Raw genomic sequence first — 18,773 nt, 5'->3', positions numbered from 1 at the left:
CAGGGTATTTTAGCAGGCAGGAGAAGCAGAGCTCTTAGTGGGCTGCTTCCCCAGGTATGGCAGTGACAGTACCTGGGAGAGGTGCTCTGCAGAGGCCCAGTTTCCTGTAGCAGGACCACCACTGGATGTCTCAGTGCCCTGTGTTTCAAGAGGAACGGATGAAGCAGGTCCAGCCAGGATCCCCACCTCTACTCCTAAGGGCGCACTGACCTGTAAGCTGACCCCTGAGGCAGCTGTGTTACCATGAGAGGCATCGGTTTAACTGTGAAAAGGAGATTATGGATGAAGTGGCTGTGCTGACAGGGCTTTAGCTTTTGAACCAAGTCACTGTGTGAGCTTAGGAAGCTTTCCAGCGAGCACAAGGTTTGTTATCATGTATTCATGATGAAACATATAATACCACTTCTGTGTGAGGTATGCAAACCCTTTGGTAGCTGGCATGCTGAGCACAGGGTCAATCCCCAGGGGATTTCTTTATGCCCTTCCCACTTGGGTCTGGATCTTGCTGAACTCTGAGGATGAGTCCAGTGACTTAAATGGGCTTTAATTTGTCCTTGAACTGCTGCACTTTCTGGGAAGGACCTCTGTTTCTGTGTTATTTACACAGTGCCCTCCTGTCTGGGTGTAAGGGGGAGCATCAGCACCCTCTGCAGCAGTTATCTGTTCTGTGTTTTTCCTCCCTGGGCTCTCCTCTAGCTCTTGCCCAGCATTCCTGTAGCATTTCCAAAGAGCGATGACTGTTGTTACCCATTCTTTTCAGCCTCATGCCCCAAGATAATCGCTGGTGTCTGTTTGTACTGTGGCTTACCCCATCCCTGTCAGGACTGGTATACTTATTTAATATGACCCAAAATCAGTGGTAGGGAGGTTAAGGTTTTAGAAGTCTTGGCCATGTTCTAATTACAGCTCCCATGTTAGCACTTGGGTTGTGAGTGCACGCAACTTGCAGCTGCTGGAGAAAGCTCCTTCTACCCACTGGTGGAGCTCATCCATACTGTCATTGGCCTTAATCAGCGATGACCATTCCTTCTTTCCCGTTTAGCTACTGATTCTTACCATGTCCATACATGTGAAGCACACAAAAAGGCCTGAGAAACAGGTAGGCTTGTGAGTTGGGTGTGCATATCTCTTAGTGAGAAGGGGTGGTTCTTCCCCCTCCAGCTTTCTGCATTTCACCATGAAGGCTGTAGAGCATGGGAGAGCTTGCAGTATGCCCTGCTTGATTCCAGGTGTCTCTGTTCAAAGCCCCCCATCCATTACTGACAGTGATCCAAGGACCGTGTCTGAGTGTGTAAGGTAGGTGCACTGCCCTCCTGAAGGCTTCTTTGTCAAACAGAAGAAATCATAATAACACTCTCCTTTCTGCATTTCACAATATCACCAAGCATTCTACAGGCAATAAAACTGTGTCAAGCAGCACCAAAGTCATTTATTTTACACACCCAGTCTTGCAAATAAGTCCATATACACTCTCATATTTAGAACAGAATAATACATACCAGCTGTATTTTAAAGTCTAGCTGGCTTTAGACATTATTAAGATATAAGCCAAATTCAGGAAATTACCTTGCTAACAGCTCATTGAAGATTTCCATATATGGTGCTTATTACTGTTATTACAAATGAATTCATGGGAAATTTAATTAAGTTCTCGAAAAGAAACAAATGGTTTTCTATCTATTAGGCACACTGGCCAAGTTTACTTTTGGCATATTTCCTTGTCCCATAAAGGTTTTCAGTACATTATTTCACTCTGAGTAATCCTGTTGCTAAATTAAGCCTTTGGGTCAACATCAGCTCGCTGTGTACCACAGAAATGTCAGTAACTTCAGTGTGCTGCACCTGCAGCTAGGGATGCTTCAAATATTAACGTTGCCATTCTCAAATAACACTTACATAGAGCTCACATTTACTTTCCCTGTGCGTGGCTCCTCTGTATTCAGAATGGATATGCCCAAACACAGCCAGCCAGCATCTCTGCTGGGAAGTCAAAGACCTTCCCCGCTGTGCCTGGCTGTCCATGGCAGAGCTGGTGCACCCGTCACTAGAGCTGGTTTTGTCTCCCCAGACCCCAAATCCAACAACCTGGCTAAGGACTGGAGTTCAGTCCCTGCAGCCTTACCCGCCTATTTCCAGAATAAGGATTGTGCTAATAGGAAATGATCAATGACACATTGCAGTGAAAGATGGGGCTAATAATTTACCCTTAACCTGTTAAGCCACAAAGAATTATGCAGGAGAGCATGGGCATGTTTTGGTGAAGTAGCAAATCCTCTCTGTTGCTTGTTTAGGGAAGGAGAAGGCATGGCTGTAAATCTAGAAGAGCTGCTTATCGGCAAAAGGAACGTTACAAGAATGAGCAAAAGTGACACGTCTTCTGCTTTGTGCTCCCTGATATCGTGCTGGGTTTGTAATCTGATCAACGAGGGTGAGAGGTGAATTTGGTTTAGTAACATAGATCAAAATAATACAGGACATGGAAAATATTGTTTCTAAATCCTGTTATGGGCCAGGAACTACCTGCTCATCAATCAGTCCTGGCTGAATCTCCTATGCTGAAAGGTGCTTTGCACAGGCAGAAAGGCTCGTTGCACTTCAGTGAAGCCCTGCTTTGGTGCATGGATTTGATCACAGATGGGTTTGCTGGGCTGGAAGGGAATTCAGCAAATCTTCACCCCAAATGAGAATTTTCATGCTCTGTGGAGTTCTGTCATTGTTGTGCAAATATAGACTGGTCTATTTTAGAGTCCATGTTAGGGAAAGAAGCTTATGATAAGACTAAATCCTATTGACACTGCACCTGACAGCTTTAAAGCCATCCAGAAAGTGATGTGGAAATCATGTTTGGTAAACAGTAACCTGCAACAGGCACATTTGGTCTCTGCACTGCAGTGTGCATTTGCTCTCTGGGAGCTTCAGAGTGTACGTTAAATGCTCTGGTTGCCCCTCAGAAATCTAGGTGACTTGGGAACCTTATTCATAAAATCCTGCCTCTCTGCCTGGGCACCATCCCCCCGAACCAGCAGGGTAGGATGGGCAGCAGGTGGCAGAAACCCTGTGCCTTGCCCAGTGGATAGAGGCTTGGGCAGACCTGCAGGGCTTCCCAGCAGCCTGCTAGAAGCAGCTGAGGTCAAAATAATTCCGTGGACCCAAGGTGTTGCCCTGTCTTTGCCTAAAGCCACCCGAAAGCCAGTCCTTTCCTCCTGGAACTGGAAGGTGCAGTGGGGTGGTGGTGCTACCGCTGCTGGACTCTGTGTTACATCACCAGCTGATGTCATATGTGATGGTGAATATATATATCTATATATATCATTGTGGTCAGAGATGTGCCCACATGAGCTTTGAGCTAGGTAGTTTGGCGGAGGGGACCAGCCTAAGGTGGGACCTCATTGCTGAAGTACGGAAGCTGGCTGATTTAAAGGAGCATATATCAAATGGTCACTGCAGGTCTCTCCGAGGACGTGAACCAACTATCCTGGGCTTGGAGTTATGCTACAGAAAAGTGGGATTGACTGATTGATGGTAAGGTAAGGCTTTTTAGCAATTCAGTGACAGCCGGTAATTTGAAGTAGATATTGTAATGCTTTGTCTCCTTGGTCTTTCTAAAGCAGCTGTGCGTTTCTACCTCATTTATTATTTAGAATTGATATGTTGCTTTATGTGGTGAGGAATTTATGCTCTCAGATATTGACTCGGTGAACAATCATAGAGTCATTTTGACTATTTCCACTTGAGCTTGGAAAAATAAAGACATCGTCAGCTGTATGGAGGCTGCAGCTGCCCCGGGAAGTGGTCTGACCTGAGTGTAATGCAGCAGCCCAAGGGCAGGGAGACAGCCCAGGTGGTGTCATGCAGAAAATGAGCTGCTTTTCTAGTGTTTCTGAAACACCTTAAACCCCTGCTTTCCTCGGGGGGAAAAGGTGGTGCCGTATTTAAATTAGAAATCAGTAGTGGCAGCATCTCTGATTGCAAATTGGAAAATGTTAGGCCAAAAGTAATTTTTTTTTTTTTTTTTTGGATGGGATCCTAAGTGTGTTTACATCTATATAAGCATTTCAAGCCCTGGCCCAGGCTGCCCGGGGAGGTGGGGGGGGTCACCGTCCCTGGGGGTGTTTAATGGCCGCGCAGACGCGGTGCTCAGGGACATGGGTCAGCGGTGGGCTGGGCAATGCTGGGTTGACGGTTGGACTCGACGATCTCAAGGGTCTTTTCCAACCGAAATGATTCTATGAATCAATAAGAACCCCCCCCTTTTTTTCCCCCTCCCCAAACCGACCCTGCATATACCCTGCGCCCACCCGCTTACTGACCGGAGACCCGCAGGGCTGTAGCGAGTGCCGGGGGGCGACAGGCACGAAAGTGGGTGGGAAGCATCGTGCTCCGGGGCCCTTCGCGACTCGTCACTCACTTGTGGGGCGCTGCGGGTCCCCCGGGGCTGTGTCCCCCGGGGCTGGAGGGGTGCTGCGGGTCTCTCGGGGCTTGGGGAGGCGGCTGCGGGGCTCCCGGGGCTGGGGGGGGGGGGGGAGCGCTGCGGGGCTCCCGGGGCTTGTGGGGGGGCTGCGGGGCTCCCGGGGCTGGGGGACGGTCTGCGGAGGGCTGCGGGGCTCCCGGGGCTGGGGGACGGTCTGCGGAGGGCTGCAGGGCTCTCGAGGCTGGGGGGGCGGCTCGGGGCTGCCGGGGCTGGGGGGGTTCCCGGCGCGGGGCTCGGGGCGGGCCGGCAGCACCACCTGCTGCAGGCGGCGCCGAACGGCAGCGGCGGCCGGGACACGGCCGTGCCGGGCAGGGTGCCGGGCTGCTTCGGGCTCCTCCGGGGTGTTCCGGGTGGGGCCAAGCGCCCGCAGCTGATGGCAGGGGAGCTGAGAAGTGGGTTTCGCCCCCGGTTTGGAAGGGAAGCTTTGTTAATGCTCGGATATGAATTATTTTCTTGCAATTAAACTCAGCAAAAAATTGGATTGAAAGGCTGCATCCGAGCTCCCGCTAGGATCTGGAGTTAAAATATCGGGGTTTAGACACTGACTACAGACCGAATTATAAATCACACAAATATTAAGCCAGCTTGCTGGGTGGAAGAGCTCGTGCGCTCTGTAGTGAACAGCAATGGGCTAAGCCGGTGCTCCGGGTGAAATACAAACTTGAATATTAATCCATCTTGCTAAAATAAGAAATGTCAGCTTTCCATAGAGCCTTTGAGGCATTTCAAATGAAAAGCAGTAAAGGGAAATCCATCTGCCCTAATCATGGAAGCTGGTCAAAACCCCTGATTTGATCTTATAATAGGAGGAAGCTGGGACGTGACCTCTGCATCTGCAAGCTATAGGACAGACCAGGTTTTGGGTGGCGGCTGGAATGGCACTTAGGTCCTAAGATGGGAGGACTGACATGGCTGTGCTGAGCTGAGAGCTGCTTGGAAACCTCTCTGTTGCCCTTTTCCACCCTGTAACTGGTAAACTGTTTTCCTGCAAAAGAATGGAAAATTGAGCAATGTGCTGAAGGCTTGATCCAAAGCATATTGGCTTCAAAGCCCATCCCAGAACTTCAGCTTCAGAGGAATTTGGAGTATACTCATCCCAATAATTTTCACTTTGAACAATAGAAAACAAATTTGTTTTTCAGTAAACATGTAAGAGGTGCCAGGCATACACCAATCACCTGAAAATTTGGTTACCACCTCTTGGATTAATCTCAGCAGTGGAAGATATTGTGGAAATGGTGTTCTTGGTAAGACAAGGGCATTTTACCTCAGTGAGACTTGTAAATGAATAACCTAAAAATTGCTAGTAGGTGTATATTGTCTCCTTAAAATCATTTCTCTGGGAAGAGTGGAGGTGTCTGATACCCAGGTCTCTGGCAGACTGATGAGCAGAGGATTTTGAGTGAGCTCCCCTGGGCACAGAGAGATGGTCTGTCTCTGAAGCTGGCTGATGCTCTGAGGCCCTTGGCCCCACTCCATCTTGCACAATGCCCGAGAGCAAAGCACAGACCGAGTGTAGAGAGACACCCAAAGCAGTCTGCTTGTCTCAACTGTTTTTCAACAAGGCTTGCTTTGCACCCAGCAAAGGCAGCCCAGGGCTGTTTGGCCTATCCAGGAATGCATGCTTCCAGTAAGCTCCTCTCATGAGAGGAAGGCATGTTCAGAAAACCCAGAGCAATTTTATTTCTTAATTCCCATGCACCAAAAAAAAAAAAAAACCCACAAAAAACCCTCAGAAAACTTTGTCAGAAACTCTCAGCAGCACAAAATGCCTGGGGGGTGGAGGACAGTGGGGAGAAGGGGCTTTGAGATGACCATGCCATGACAGGCAGGGGCTTGCTGGACCAAGGAAATCTCAAAATACTCCAATGCCAGGAGCGTGTTTGGGTGCACACTGCAATGTCATGCTGCTAGGTGAGCCAGAGTGCAGCAAACCTTCTCCTGGGGCTTTGGAAAGCAGTCTTTGAGGCTGCTGAGGTCAGAAGTTCTTAAATTGTTAGTTGAAAAAGCTGCATCATAAATAAGGGGTTGTTGCAAAAGTGATTTTAAATGCAAAATTCTGTCTTAACCCTGCACTTTGCAAAGCAATATTGATGGTGGGTAGAGATTTTACTTCATTAAATCTCAATCCCACCTGTTGCACCCCAGAGGCCTGGTGGCCATGCTGGTAGTAGGACTCTGCCCTCTCCAAGTGGAAAGTACATTGGGCTTTTAGAGGATGAACTCAGGATTTTCTCTGCATATTTACTTTGGGGACAGGCTAAGGAGGGAGCTAAGATCCTGACCTAAGTTACATCAGCTTATTCAGCTTCAGCAGCCAGAGCACGTGGCTATTAGTAATCTAGTGAAAAATGTAACAACACTTGCTTAAAAATAAACAGCCCACTCAAAAAAGGAAGTTACAATTAATAAACTGCATGAGAGGTAGCAATAAAAACTTTATGGCTGGAGTCATAATTGGCTGTAGAAAAAAATGTCTCTGAAGCAGGAGGTACTGAATATTTTCCTCCCTACTTCTTGCCATTGAAATTTCCCCAACTGGAAGAAAGCAAGTGCTCCCAAGCCTGCACGCCGGGGAAGAAGACATCACTGTATTTAGAGTCACCCCAGTGCTTCTGCCCACACAACTTCCTTTCTTGAAGTCACGCTGTAGAGAGAAAATGTTTTCCTTCCACTTGCTCAGCAAAGCATGGTGAGCTCACAAGCAGGAGGCTTCAACTTTCAGATGTTGAACTTGACCGAGGTCTGATTTCCCTCTGTTTTCTTCAGCAGCTTCCATGAACTGAGACACACTCTGTTAAACTAATCTTCACCAGCTTTCACTCCTCCTTGTCTGGAAAAGTTGCTGCAAGCAGCTCTGGTCAGCCTGTGAGTAATCCCCCAGAATTACTACAATCCCAGATAATCAGGACTTGCCAGATGAGACTGGGACAGCCAAGAGGGGGGGTGGGAGAGGTTGCCACTTACATTTTCTTTTTGGTCATTTTGTGCAACTTCAGCTGAAAAGCTAATTGCTTAAAAAGTGCTCTGAAATAGAGTGGTAAAAGCAGGCAACCTCCCACCTGGCTTTACACCACCAAAATCCCGGTCAAAGGAGACGAGCCAAATGAAATGGCACATTGCCAGGGGAGGGAACGGCCCAGACCCCAGCACAGCCATGGCAAGCGCCAACCTACAGCAGCTCTGACCCGGCAGTGCAAATCCTGAGAGAGTTGCTCTTAACTGCAACAACCCACCCCATCTCACAGAGATATTGTCCTCCCACGCCTGTTGATATTGTTCTCCAGAAGGCGTGTGGGGTTTTTTTTATTGTGCTGATAGAGTTAGATGAAACTAATGAGTCAGTGGTCTCACATTTTTAAACAGATGGTTGAGATAGCACTTTTGATTTCAGTCAGCTGCTGTGTTTTGATGCCTCTGTGTTTTGGACTGAGTGCTTGGGAGTACACCTGTAGGGAAAAGAGACTTAATGTGGATGCAGACTGGGGAGTGATGGTACCTTGCTGCAGGAGGCCTTCCACTGGCTTTAACCAGCTGCTGTTTTGATAAGAGACAGCTTTCTGTCCGAGGCTCTTCCAGGAGGGTTGTGGAAGGGAGGTGTCTGGCAAAAGGACAAGGGACTTGGACAGGAATAAAACTGTTCTGCAAATGACTGGAGCATCCCATCTGGCCCCACACCCAGAGAGAGCTGCTGATGCAGTGATGACAACCAGATTTCAAGAGCATTGGAGAGGCATTTTGGAGAGATACTGGTATTTGGTCTCATTGCACATCTTCACCCTCTCTCAAGTGGTAATGTTCTTACTCATGTTGTGTAGTACCTCTCTGAGGAAATAGTGCCACTGGTTACAGTAGGACTACTCACAGCAGGCACTAATATTCAACATGAGTAAACAGCTATACGTGTGTGATGGGGTGTACAAGGTTGTTCAGCGTCCTGTGGTTCGCAAGTCTGTGGGCAATGCTGGAGATACATGCAAACTAATGCAAAATTTCAGATAAACGTTCTCAAGATTGTCTTGACACTTCTGCAGAGCTAGACATGAAGACACCTCAGTAATTCTAGTTGGAAAGATTTCTTATCCTCTGTTCTAAACTAATTTATTTCCCACTGTTGGTGGGTTGTGTTGGCTGAGCTTAGAAAGTTAGGAGCAGAAGCAACATGTGCAAAAACCAGTTTTTATAGACCTTATGGTACCTGAATTTGTGCTAGGGAGTACCTGTACTTGCAGCTCTGAGCGTGGCAAGCAGCACTTTGGTAGCACGGAGTCAACTTCATGCTGGTCTGATATCATGCATCTGATGTAAATGTCACAAGGATGCTTTGATAACATACAGTAAAGCTTATGTCAGTCTTAGCTGCTCTGCAAGTTAGGTGTTGAGTTAAAATGAGTCCTGAAGGTTCCTTGTGTAGCTGGTGAGACAGACTGGTGGCATCGCTGGTGGAAAGCTCCATGGCAGCACTGGGCAGCCAACTCTGAGTGGCCAAAGGTAAGGCCCTGTTGACAGTAACAGTTGCACAGGTACCTTAAAAGTAGTAGGGAAAATAAAATGCAGAGGTAAATCAGAGCAAGACTGTTTAGATAATCTAAAAAGACAATGTATATTAGATGGGAGAAATGAAAGCCAAAGTGGTTCTGAGCAAAAGAGATTTACCTGCAGTGCATGAGAACTGGAGAGATTGTTGCCAAATGTATTGGTATACTTTGGTTTGCCACTTTGGGGGCGATTCTAGTGAGTATATTTGTGGCTTCCTGTGTTGATTGTGCAGTCAAAGCCATTGCAAACGAGCTGCCTGCCATCCTGGGCTCATCAGCAGAAAGCTCCATGTACCCCAGCAGCCTCCAGGCAGAGATGTTGGGCAGCCAAGTATGGCAACTCCCAACTGCAAGCACACCTCCACACCCGAGATTTTGGATTTCTCCAGCACCCAGTTCACAGGTACTTCAGTAAATCCCACTCTGAGGTGTTCCGGAGGAGCTGGGAACAGGCAAAAGGAAAAACCTTGTTAAGAGAATGGAAAAATCCCGTTGCCTGTGCCTTCCCCAAAGGATCCTGGAGGTGGGAGGGTGCTTTGAGTGGCATTCGTAGAGGCTGCCAGTCCCCCGTAATTTGTGTAGGAAGTTTCTCATCGTTACAGTCTGAAGGGATGTTTCTTCCCCCTTAGTGACCTAATTTTGGTGAGCGAGCAACCATTTGGAAGGACTTTCTTCCCTGACTTTCTGCCTCGTAGCTTGGAGCCAGCAGGAATGGGAGCTGAGGTTCGGAGCTTCCCTGGTGGCACGTGGTTCAGCAGCCCCACGACTCCTGTTGGGGACCCCTGTTGCTGCCGGTGTGCCCAGACAAGGTGACACTTTAATGGACAGAACACCACAATGTTGTTAAAAGAAATAGGATATGAAGCCAGCCTAATGCAAGCTTCGCATCCCACTATGAGGAACTGGATGTGGCTTACTGAATTTTAATAGAGTTTTGCCAAAAGAAAGAAACTTTTTTATACAAGGCACATGATTTTCCTTTGAAAGAATGTTTACAGACTAGAGCTCATTGCCTCATCAGTCAGTGTATCCTTGATATTTTCATTTATGTGGTTTCTTATTCAACACGTGTTTGAATCATAAGACTTCTACCCCTTTATCTGAATTTATCTACAGGGAGCATTTTCAAGAGTGAAATGTCAGTCAGGTGCATGCCAGACATGCAGCAAACAGTTTTTTCTCTGCTCCCTGTCTCAGCTCTCTGGAATTCCCCTCTTCTGCTTTCTCATTTTCTAATGTTCCCTTTCCAGCAGAGGAGAGTAAGTCCAGAGTTTTCTCTGACCAAGGGAACATACTCAGTGAGGTCCTAGGACCAGCTCCTTGCTTAGCATCTTTGATCCATTTACAGCATACCAGGAATCCTTTGGTCTCCTAGATGACAGTCTTTGAAGACTCCTCATGTTTCTTCAGCTGGTCTATTCTAGTTTGGTACCAGAGGGCTGCCCTCAAGCCTCTGATGGGTCTAAAACCAGACAGCAGCTGGTAGTGCTGCTGGACCGAGTGTTTTTCAGATGGGTTGTTCCTTTGGCTTTACTTAATATAGCAAAGGAAGGACCTTAAACAGGTCAGGAGCACTGCTGGGGCTGCAAGCTGTGAGTGGGCAGAGAGCATGGCACCTCTCCACCGATGCAAAACCTGAGTGGCAAGGTCTCCACACTGCCCTCCTGCACCCTGTAGCAAGTGCTCCCCGCTATTCTCTGGTCTGGGTGTTTTTTGTTGCTGATTTCTTGTGCTCAGCTGCATGGAGATCTGAGGAAGTGGGCAATGCTGGAATGGGAACAGGATGTCATTATTTGTGGTGAACTATTTCTTAATGCTGACTGTAGGAGAGACCGTTAATATATGCACTGGTACAGTTTTAACAAACTTCTCTCTTCACCATAATAATGCAGTTTTCTAAAAAATCTTACAGAAATCCACGCCAGAATTTGGGTAAAAGAAGCTGTTTGTTTTTCCCACACTTATTTCTTCACTTAAAATAATGTATCTAAGTATCAATAGCACGATGCGTACGCAAGAATGATGACAAAGAATTAGCATGGGGGTGGTGTGATGCTAAGCCGGAGCTGCTTGGTGTTTGGTGGTTTAAGCAAGACATGCAGCTTGAGGTATTTAGAAATCCCACCACCGCAGTGTATCTAAAATATACGATCTCGCATGTATGCCCTGGGTAGCTACTCATGAAACTTTTTCCTGGCTGCTGTGTTCATTGGCGTCACAGGCAAACGTAGCTGCTGGCATTGATGCCTGTGTCACATGGACTGCATGCAAGCAGGGCAACATCTGGCAGTGAGCACTTCAGGCCCCCGACCAGATCATTAAGTGTAAAGAGGAAACGTGGTGGTTCTGTTGTCTCCTGAGTGTTTTAAAACCTAAGACAGAGACTCAAGAGCAAAACTATTTCTTAATGAGGCCTATATAACCTTTCCAGCATTAACACTCTGCAATGAGCTCAGACAGCATCTCCCCAGAGCGCTGATGCGGGGTTTCAGATGTGCCTGCAGTCAGCAGAAGCACAGCCCTACTGCTGAAATCCATGGCAGAGCCCTCCCCGCTCCCAAAGGGAGCCGATGGCCACGGTAGCTTCAGTCCATGCACAACTGAAACCAAAAGGAACCAGCAGACCAGTGAAGGGCAGCTCCTGGTTCTTTCTCTTTGCATTTGGATGTGCTGCTGAATGGCAACGCCTGAGCCAGGCAAGAATCGCGTTTGCTCACCACTAGTGGAGGAGGATCTGTGGTGCTAATGGGACCTGCGACTTCCCGTTAATTACAAGGTGCTGTGATTGCATATTTACATTTGCTGATGATGTCGATGTCTTTCAGAAGAAGGTATAGAGGATTTTACATGACTTTCAGCTGGAACACGATGTCACCAACACTCCCCCTCCCAGACTGGTAGAGCAGTTCTGATTGCTTGCAACACTTTATTAATAGACTTGCTAACATCAAGGAAAGCTTTATGAACACTTAGGATACCGGCAAGTGTCAGTGACTGCACCTTGTGCTGCTTCTGCTAATAATATGTAGAAATGATAAATAATGTATTTTTATTTTCTATCTGAGACAACTTGGCCTTTCAAAACAGCATCCAGCAGTGCTGACACCTCGGATGCATACACCAGAGCAGGGACAGTGACTGGGTGCTGCTTGATAGTGGTTTGGCAGGAGTCAGACCCAGTGCCTTGCAGAAGAAGCGGTGGGGGGGGGGGAAGGGGAAAAGGACTGCAGGCTGCCCTTTTGAAAACTGCAGGTGTGCACCAGAACAGCCCTGGTAGCAGAGACATGGGGGGGTTTTGTGCCTTGAATGGGAATGACTGCCCTCACCCCAGGGGTGCTGACTGACCTCGTGTGCATTGCTTTGCAGGGTGCGGCCAGAGTCAGCATGAACCACCTATTGCATTATATCTCAGCAAGACAAGGGACACCACAGCGGCTTGAGGTAGCCCCTTTGGCAATTGCAGTGGATGAGAAATGTGGCACCTGGTTAATAACCCGGCTTCATGGGGAGGAAGATGATTTTCTGTGAAAGCACAGAAAGATATTAAGATATCTCGTGATCACCTCACACGAATGGGGCAGGACTGAGCTCTTTATAAGAAGAGAGACTTGGGTTCCTTGGCTTCAATAGCACCTTCTTCAGGTTTTCCACATATCTTGAGCTCTGATCCTACAATACTTGTAGCCCTGAATACATCTCTGGTTCCAGTAAATCCAGCCACGGTCCGGGAAAATTAAGTGAGATAATCTTTATCAGCTCCTGTCAGATCAATCTACTTCAGAAATAGCTCTCACCTGATAAAGATTGGGTGTAACTGATACAGGAACTCCTGCCAGTATGTGTCTGAACATCTCTGTGAGCTACGACATGTAGCCTTGTCTTCGCCTTTACTGAAATTTGAAAGACTTGTGGAGGTTCTGGCAATGATCAGGGCTGATTAGCTAGATGCAGTCATGGGTGAGAGGCAAGTATTGGGTTCCTTCCTTGACACTCATTTATAGTTTTAGATCAGAGAAGCAGTGGTTACTCTGCACTGCCTGGACATCCACAGGCAAAGAGAGGTCCATAGCTTGACAGAAATGTCCTGTTTCTGTCAAGGACAGCCTGGGTAAGCGTGGGCAGGTAACGCAGTCAGGTAACTTTGGCTGCTTTAGACCTCCACCTGCCAAGCAGACTTAGCTTGCTGCTGAGCAAGGCCTTTGCGTTGCAAACAACTTTGGGTTAAGGCTCGCTGTGCAATGAATTTTCATGGAAATCACTAGAAGACACTACAAGACTCCATTCTCCTACAACAGTACAGAGTGTACTTTTTATTCCATTTTTGCCACAGTAATGGCACTAACTTCTGGGAAAGCAGACAACATGAGCTCCAGGTCTGGCTTTCTTACTGACTAGCTCCTTGGAGAGAAGTCAGCTCACTTTAGCCATATCCATGCAAGCTGCTATGCCAAATAACTGAAGCCATCTGAAGCAGTTTGAATACCCTGTTCTCATGCACTACATCATCTAGCAGGGTGTGGAAGGTTCAGCCACATGTCTGTTCATGTATTTGAGTCACTTAGCTATGTACAATTCGATCCAGGCTGTGCTATTTTTTATCAAGTGTACCTAATACAGAAAACAGTGTTGGTATTGGTGCTTCCCAAAGGACTGCCAAAAGGAACCCTCTAAAACAAGCAGCCGATCGGTTCAGCTGATACTGTTGGGGTTGCTGCACGGTGCATGGCTGGCCCATGGGCCATGGCTATGTGTTTTGTGTGCACCAGTGTTCCCCCAGGCTAATGCCAGTCATTGACTGTGAGACCACCACCAAGCTAAAGCCACCCTTGCCAAGAGCACCTAGGGCAATCCAGCAGTCAGAGACTGCTTCTGCATTTGAGTGCCCTGGTGTTAGCTGGGTGACCACAGAAGATCCAGGTGAGAGCTGATGGGAGTGCTGTGCCTTGCCTCTTCACAGACCTAAACTCATAACAGGAACAAGTGTTGGGTGAACCCAGAATGAAAGGAGGTGTGGGGTAAGAGCTGATGGCAGGATGCAATTAGAGGGGCAAAAATAAAGGCATATTCCTGGGCAAGTAGTTTTCTGCTTCTTGTACACTCACATCTGAAGTAAACATTCAAACTCATCTCTGGACTGATGCTGAGAGAAAGGACATCCTTTCTTCATGGCTGACGGATCAGGTACCTGCCTTCACAAGTAGGCAATGGGTCCAACAGATCCACATGCAGCATGTTGGGCTGAGTTATCAGACCTTTAATTTCCCATTTTTTTAAACAAAGCCTCTTGCCTTTAAAGAAAAAAATCCTCTGGCAAATTATCCTTTCCAGGTGGATGGAGGCAATGACGCAGGCTTACATTGCCTGTTCAGATCAAATGGCAGCCTGCTGTGAGAAAAGGAGGGGAGAAAAAAGGTATTAAATCCTTGCAGAGTTTCTGAAGTAGGAACATATTATGAGCAAAGCATTTAATGATCACTCAAGAGGAGTTTTTGGAATCCTTTTTTTTTTTCGTATGGGCAGTTTTGATCTCAACTATACATAGATTTGGCCCTTGATGCTACCAATTATCTCTATAATACAGATTTTAAATCTTTGCCACAGTTTCACTAGCTGAGGGCATCCTTTCTGCACATCCAAAACTGTGAAAGGTAACACAAAAATTCAGAAAATTGGCTCTTATTCTTTAATTCTTTTGCTTTAAAAAAACCCACGAGTCTCAGCAGGCTTTATGTATGAAAACTTTTTTTTTTTTTTATTGGTGCTTTGGATTTCTGATTCTATCACTGCTTAGTCTTTGTTTGAAGATAAACTTTTTAGGTGCTGACATAGAAATGAAATGCAGTAGAAATACTGCAGATGAGAAAACCCAAAGGGATTCTGACTTCAGGTGGGGAATATTTTCAGATTTAGTAGAACGATAGTTAATATTTTATTCTGATTTCAGGTGGGTGAGTATTTTAAGACAATGGAGGAGGGTTTGTGTTTCATGATGCATGTGTAAAGGCCTGATGTAAAGCAGAAATATGAGGGTCTTGGTATTTGAGCTCGTTGTGACTACTAGCTACAGATGTTCATATTTCTAAGGCAAAACTCAAAAGCCTTGTTCTCTTCAAATAGCCCTTATAATGAAATCGCTCTCAAAAGATGGATGAAGCACAGGAGGCATTCATGGGACTGTATCAAAATAGAAAGCTTGAGAAAGTTTTCACTGAAAAAAATCTGTGCTTTTTCCATTCAAAACTGTTATTGGACAGTGGGAAAGAAAACAAACACCTTCCCCCTAAACTGATGAGATTATGCATATTCTGAAAAATGGGCTGTGATTTTGGTCTCACCTTTTATAATAGGATTTTCAGGAAACAAATTTAGACCTAAGTGTTGTTGACGTGAAGATGACACAGTTTCTCAGGAAAGCTGGGAATAAGGTGGCGGAGACCAGCGCTGCTGGGCCAAGTCCTCTTTTCTTGATGCACTTTGCTCCTCATTAAAAGCGGTTTCTTACATGTCTCTACAGGTTGTACTGGTTTAAATACAAAAGGGGAAAATTGGCAGAGGTGTACAGTTTGCTTTTGATTTTAAAGCAGTCTAGTTAAACCAGCACCAGTACTTAGGGCAAATGTATTTAAACCAGTTAACTCTATAATCAGTTTAACTAGCACAGATGCTGTACTGAATTATATTAAAACAGTATACGTGAGAGTTTAACCTGGTTTATCTACATCTCCTTTGGCCTTTGCACGGGTTTAATTAACTGGATTTGCAATGCTGTGCTAGCCAAATGAGTTGCCCTCACAAACTTTTATTCCATGGACTTTTACTGAGTTCCAAGCAGTTGTTCCCAGCCTGTCTATGGCTGTGTCTGAGTGCCAGTCGGTGATACCTGCTGGGGTCCAGCTCTGGCTGCTTCTGCTGCTGCCTTTCCCTCTCCTAGGGAGCCTGCAAAAGCTCAGCAGAGCTCAGAAGGATGACTCTGCATGCCTTCCTGCAGTGGTCTTTGAGAAGCAAGACCCAAATTATTTCCCAGTAGGAGAATAACCCTCTGGTCCTTGGGATGAGCTGATGACAGGCTGCTGCCAGCTCTTCTGACCTTGTTCTTGGCCTTTTTATCTTTCTCAAGGCAGTAGCTCTTAAAGTCATATTAGGTAAGAACCTCAGCTTTCGCTTAAAGAAAAGGCCAGCTGCCTACCTCTCAGCTTGCAAGGGCACCACCATATCCAAGGGTGACTGGGTGCTGCTGGCCAGGAGCCCAGTTTAGAGCCTGTCAGATCCTCCTCTCCAGGCCACAGACAGAAGGTGAGTCTTCAGGCATCTCTTCTCTGTCCTTCAAATCCCTTCCCTGAATACTTCCCCAGGCCAGGGAAGATTGACTATTTGTCCCTGCAGAAGCAGCTGTGACCCTCCGACACCCTCTGTTCAGACCTAGGAACATCTGCCTTGAGCACCGAGCTCAGGCTCTAATGTGTAAATCATGAAGTCTGTTCTTTTGTTGGAGAACCAGAGGGAATGACTCAATCCTCAGTCTATGGTGGGGGTTTTTTGTTGCTAAAGTCAAGTCAGAATGACATTGCTGTTGCAGCTTCTGTTTGCGCCACTGCTGCTGTTGCTAACCAGTGTCATGAGTTAGCAGCTGGAAAGAGGAACATGTGAAAATCAGACCAAGGATATTGAACAACAGAGATTGTCCAGTTCCCCCTTGAATTCTACCATTACCTATCCAAATATGGCAGAGATGAAGAAAGGGAGTACTAGAAATTAGTGGATGATTCATTAGAGTAACATAATTCATTCAGGAGCTCCAGCTGCAGAATTAATCACCTTCAATTCTGCTGATAAAACCACCCTGGGACTGACAGGGTTTCAGACTTAGTTCCAAACCGATGACACAGTCTTAGAAACTATATTTTAAAGTATGAATTCTACTTATTTCTCCTGGGGTGTTCATGTAATGAGGGGGCCCATTTTTAATCTGAGAACTGGAAACCTTTTCTAAGAGAAGCAGATGCAAACCTTGCAGTGGAATTATTAGACCTGGCAACAGCATCTTGTGTGGGGCAGGCTGTGGGCAGCAGGGCTGTCCTGCTGAGGTGTGGGGTAGCTGACCTGTTGTTCTCCCTCATTAAAATGATTTTTGGATTCGTTCTCAAAACATCTGGTTGCTTCTAGCTGTCTAGCAAAGCCCTGCATGCGAACTGACAAAGCATGGCAGAATTATCTCGCTCTATGTGGTTGCTGGTTTTCATGTATGTCAGAGATATGCCATGTGCTGCTCTTGTGGCAGTTGGGCTAAATGGTGATTCTGTGAAAAACCATACCTGGTATAGGCATAGCAAAGCAGCAGTTAAATCTCCATGGGTTTCATCCCTCTTGGACATTTCCCATCCTAATTGGGAGCAGGATTTCCCTGCCATTACACTTCTGAGCTGCTGTGTGTAGGGAGCTTACACTGAGAGGAGCTCATCTGGTTTGCTTTCCTGAGTGGGGAGAGGGAAACCCCTTGATTAGAAAGCAGAAAGGATGAAAACTGCACCTTACGGGAGACAAAGCTCAAACAGCACTCAGGGCAGGCAGAAACGGTGATTAAATCCTGAGTAAATATGTGAGGGTCACACTGGAAGGTGGAGGGAGCCAAGTTCTGAAATGAGGGAATGCGTCTTGGGATGGGAAAAGAGATGGGATGGCAGCTGGGGAAGGAAGGAGGATGGGTGATGGATTAGGGGTCTCAAAGAAATGATGCAGCTGGATAAAAAGAAACTGGGACAAGAAATGAGGCAGAATGACAAAGAGCGTGGGCAGGGAGGGGCTCTCTGCCCCATCTGACCTGGGAGAGGGCAACAATTTTGATGAGATATTGGGGATGGGAGATTTTAACTGCCAATATATGCAGCTGGTGGAGCAAGGAAACAGGACAGGGATGCTCCTGTGAGATTCTATGTAATTTCTCTGTGAGTACTGGAAGCTCACACTTAAATACCACCTTTCTTTCCATATTCAATACTGAAAGCTTGTAAACAAGTCTTCTGCCCTGTAGGGAGATAAAGAACAATAACAACTTCTTGTCTTTCAGTCTGCAGGGGTAAATTGCATTATCTTCCTGAATCTCACAGGATACAATACAGAGTATAAATGCAAAGGTCTGGGAACTTTCTTCAAAATTAAGTCACATGTCTATTTATTTTTTTGAATAGCAGCATTGACTGCTTCCTTTCCTTTTCAAAGGAATGCACAGATAGTTGTTGCAGGGGAATTCTTTCAAACTGGGAGCTCTGCTGAGCTGGGTGTCAATTTTTGGCCTTCTTATGGAGATATCGATCTATGTTGCTGCTCCCTGCTGTCAACTAGAGATCCCCAGATTGTGGTTTGAGTAACATTACTGATGGGAAAGCCATTTGAAATGGTATGTGTAGGCCAGAAGAAGAAAAATACAGATTATGAGAATTACAAGGGAGGATGCCACAAATGAGGGAATTGCAAAGAGTAATCACAAGGGGGGTGGGGGTGGGGAATAGCAGCTCTGCCCAACGTGCTTGCTGCACATTACATTGTGCACCCCACAGTATCTTGAAAATCACTGCTGAAATCACAGGAAATGTTGGTTCAGAATGAGGAAGAGCTGTGTCCCCTGATAAACCCTTCTCCTTGGGAGCTGCATGGCCAAAACAAAAGTCCTTCAGTCTTCTGAACCTCCATGCTCCCTTCTCAGATTTGATAAGAATCCATCTGGAAAGGAGAATTTGTCTAATAAGCTGAACACCTATTTTAACAGC

Source organism: Falco naumanni, chromosome 4, assembly GCF_017639655.2.
Source record: "Falco naumanni isolate bFalNau1 chromosome 4, bFalNau1.pat, whole genome shotgun sequence".
Classification (NCBI taxonomy): Eukaryota; Metazoa; Chordata; class Aves; order Falconiformes; family Falconidae; genus Falco; species Falco naumanni.
The sequence above is the reverse complement of the archived record's forward strand: the minus strand, read 5'-3'. Positions refer to the sequence as shown.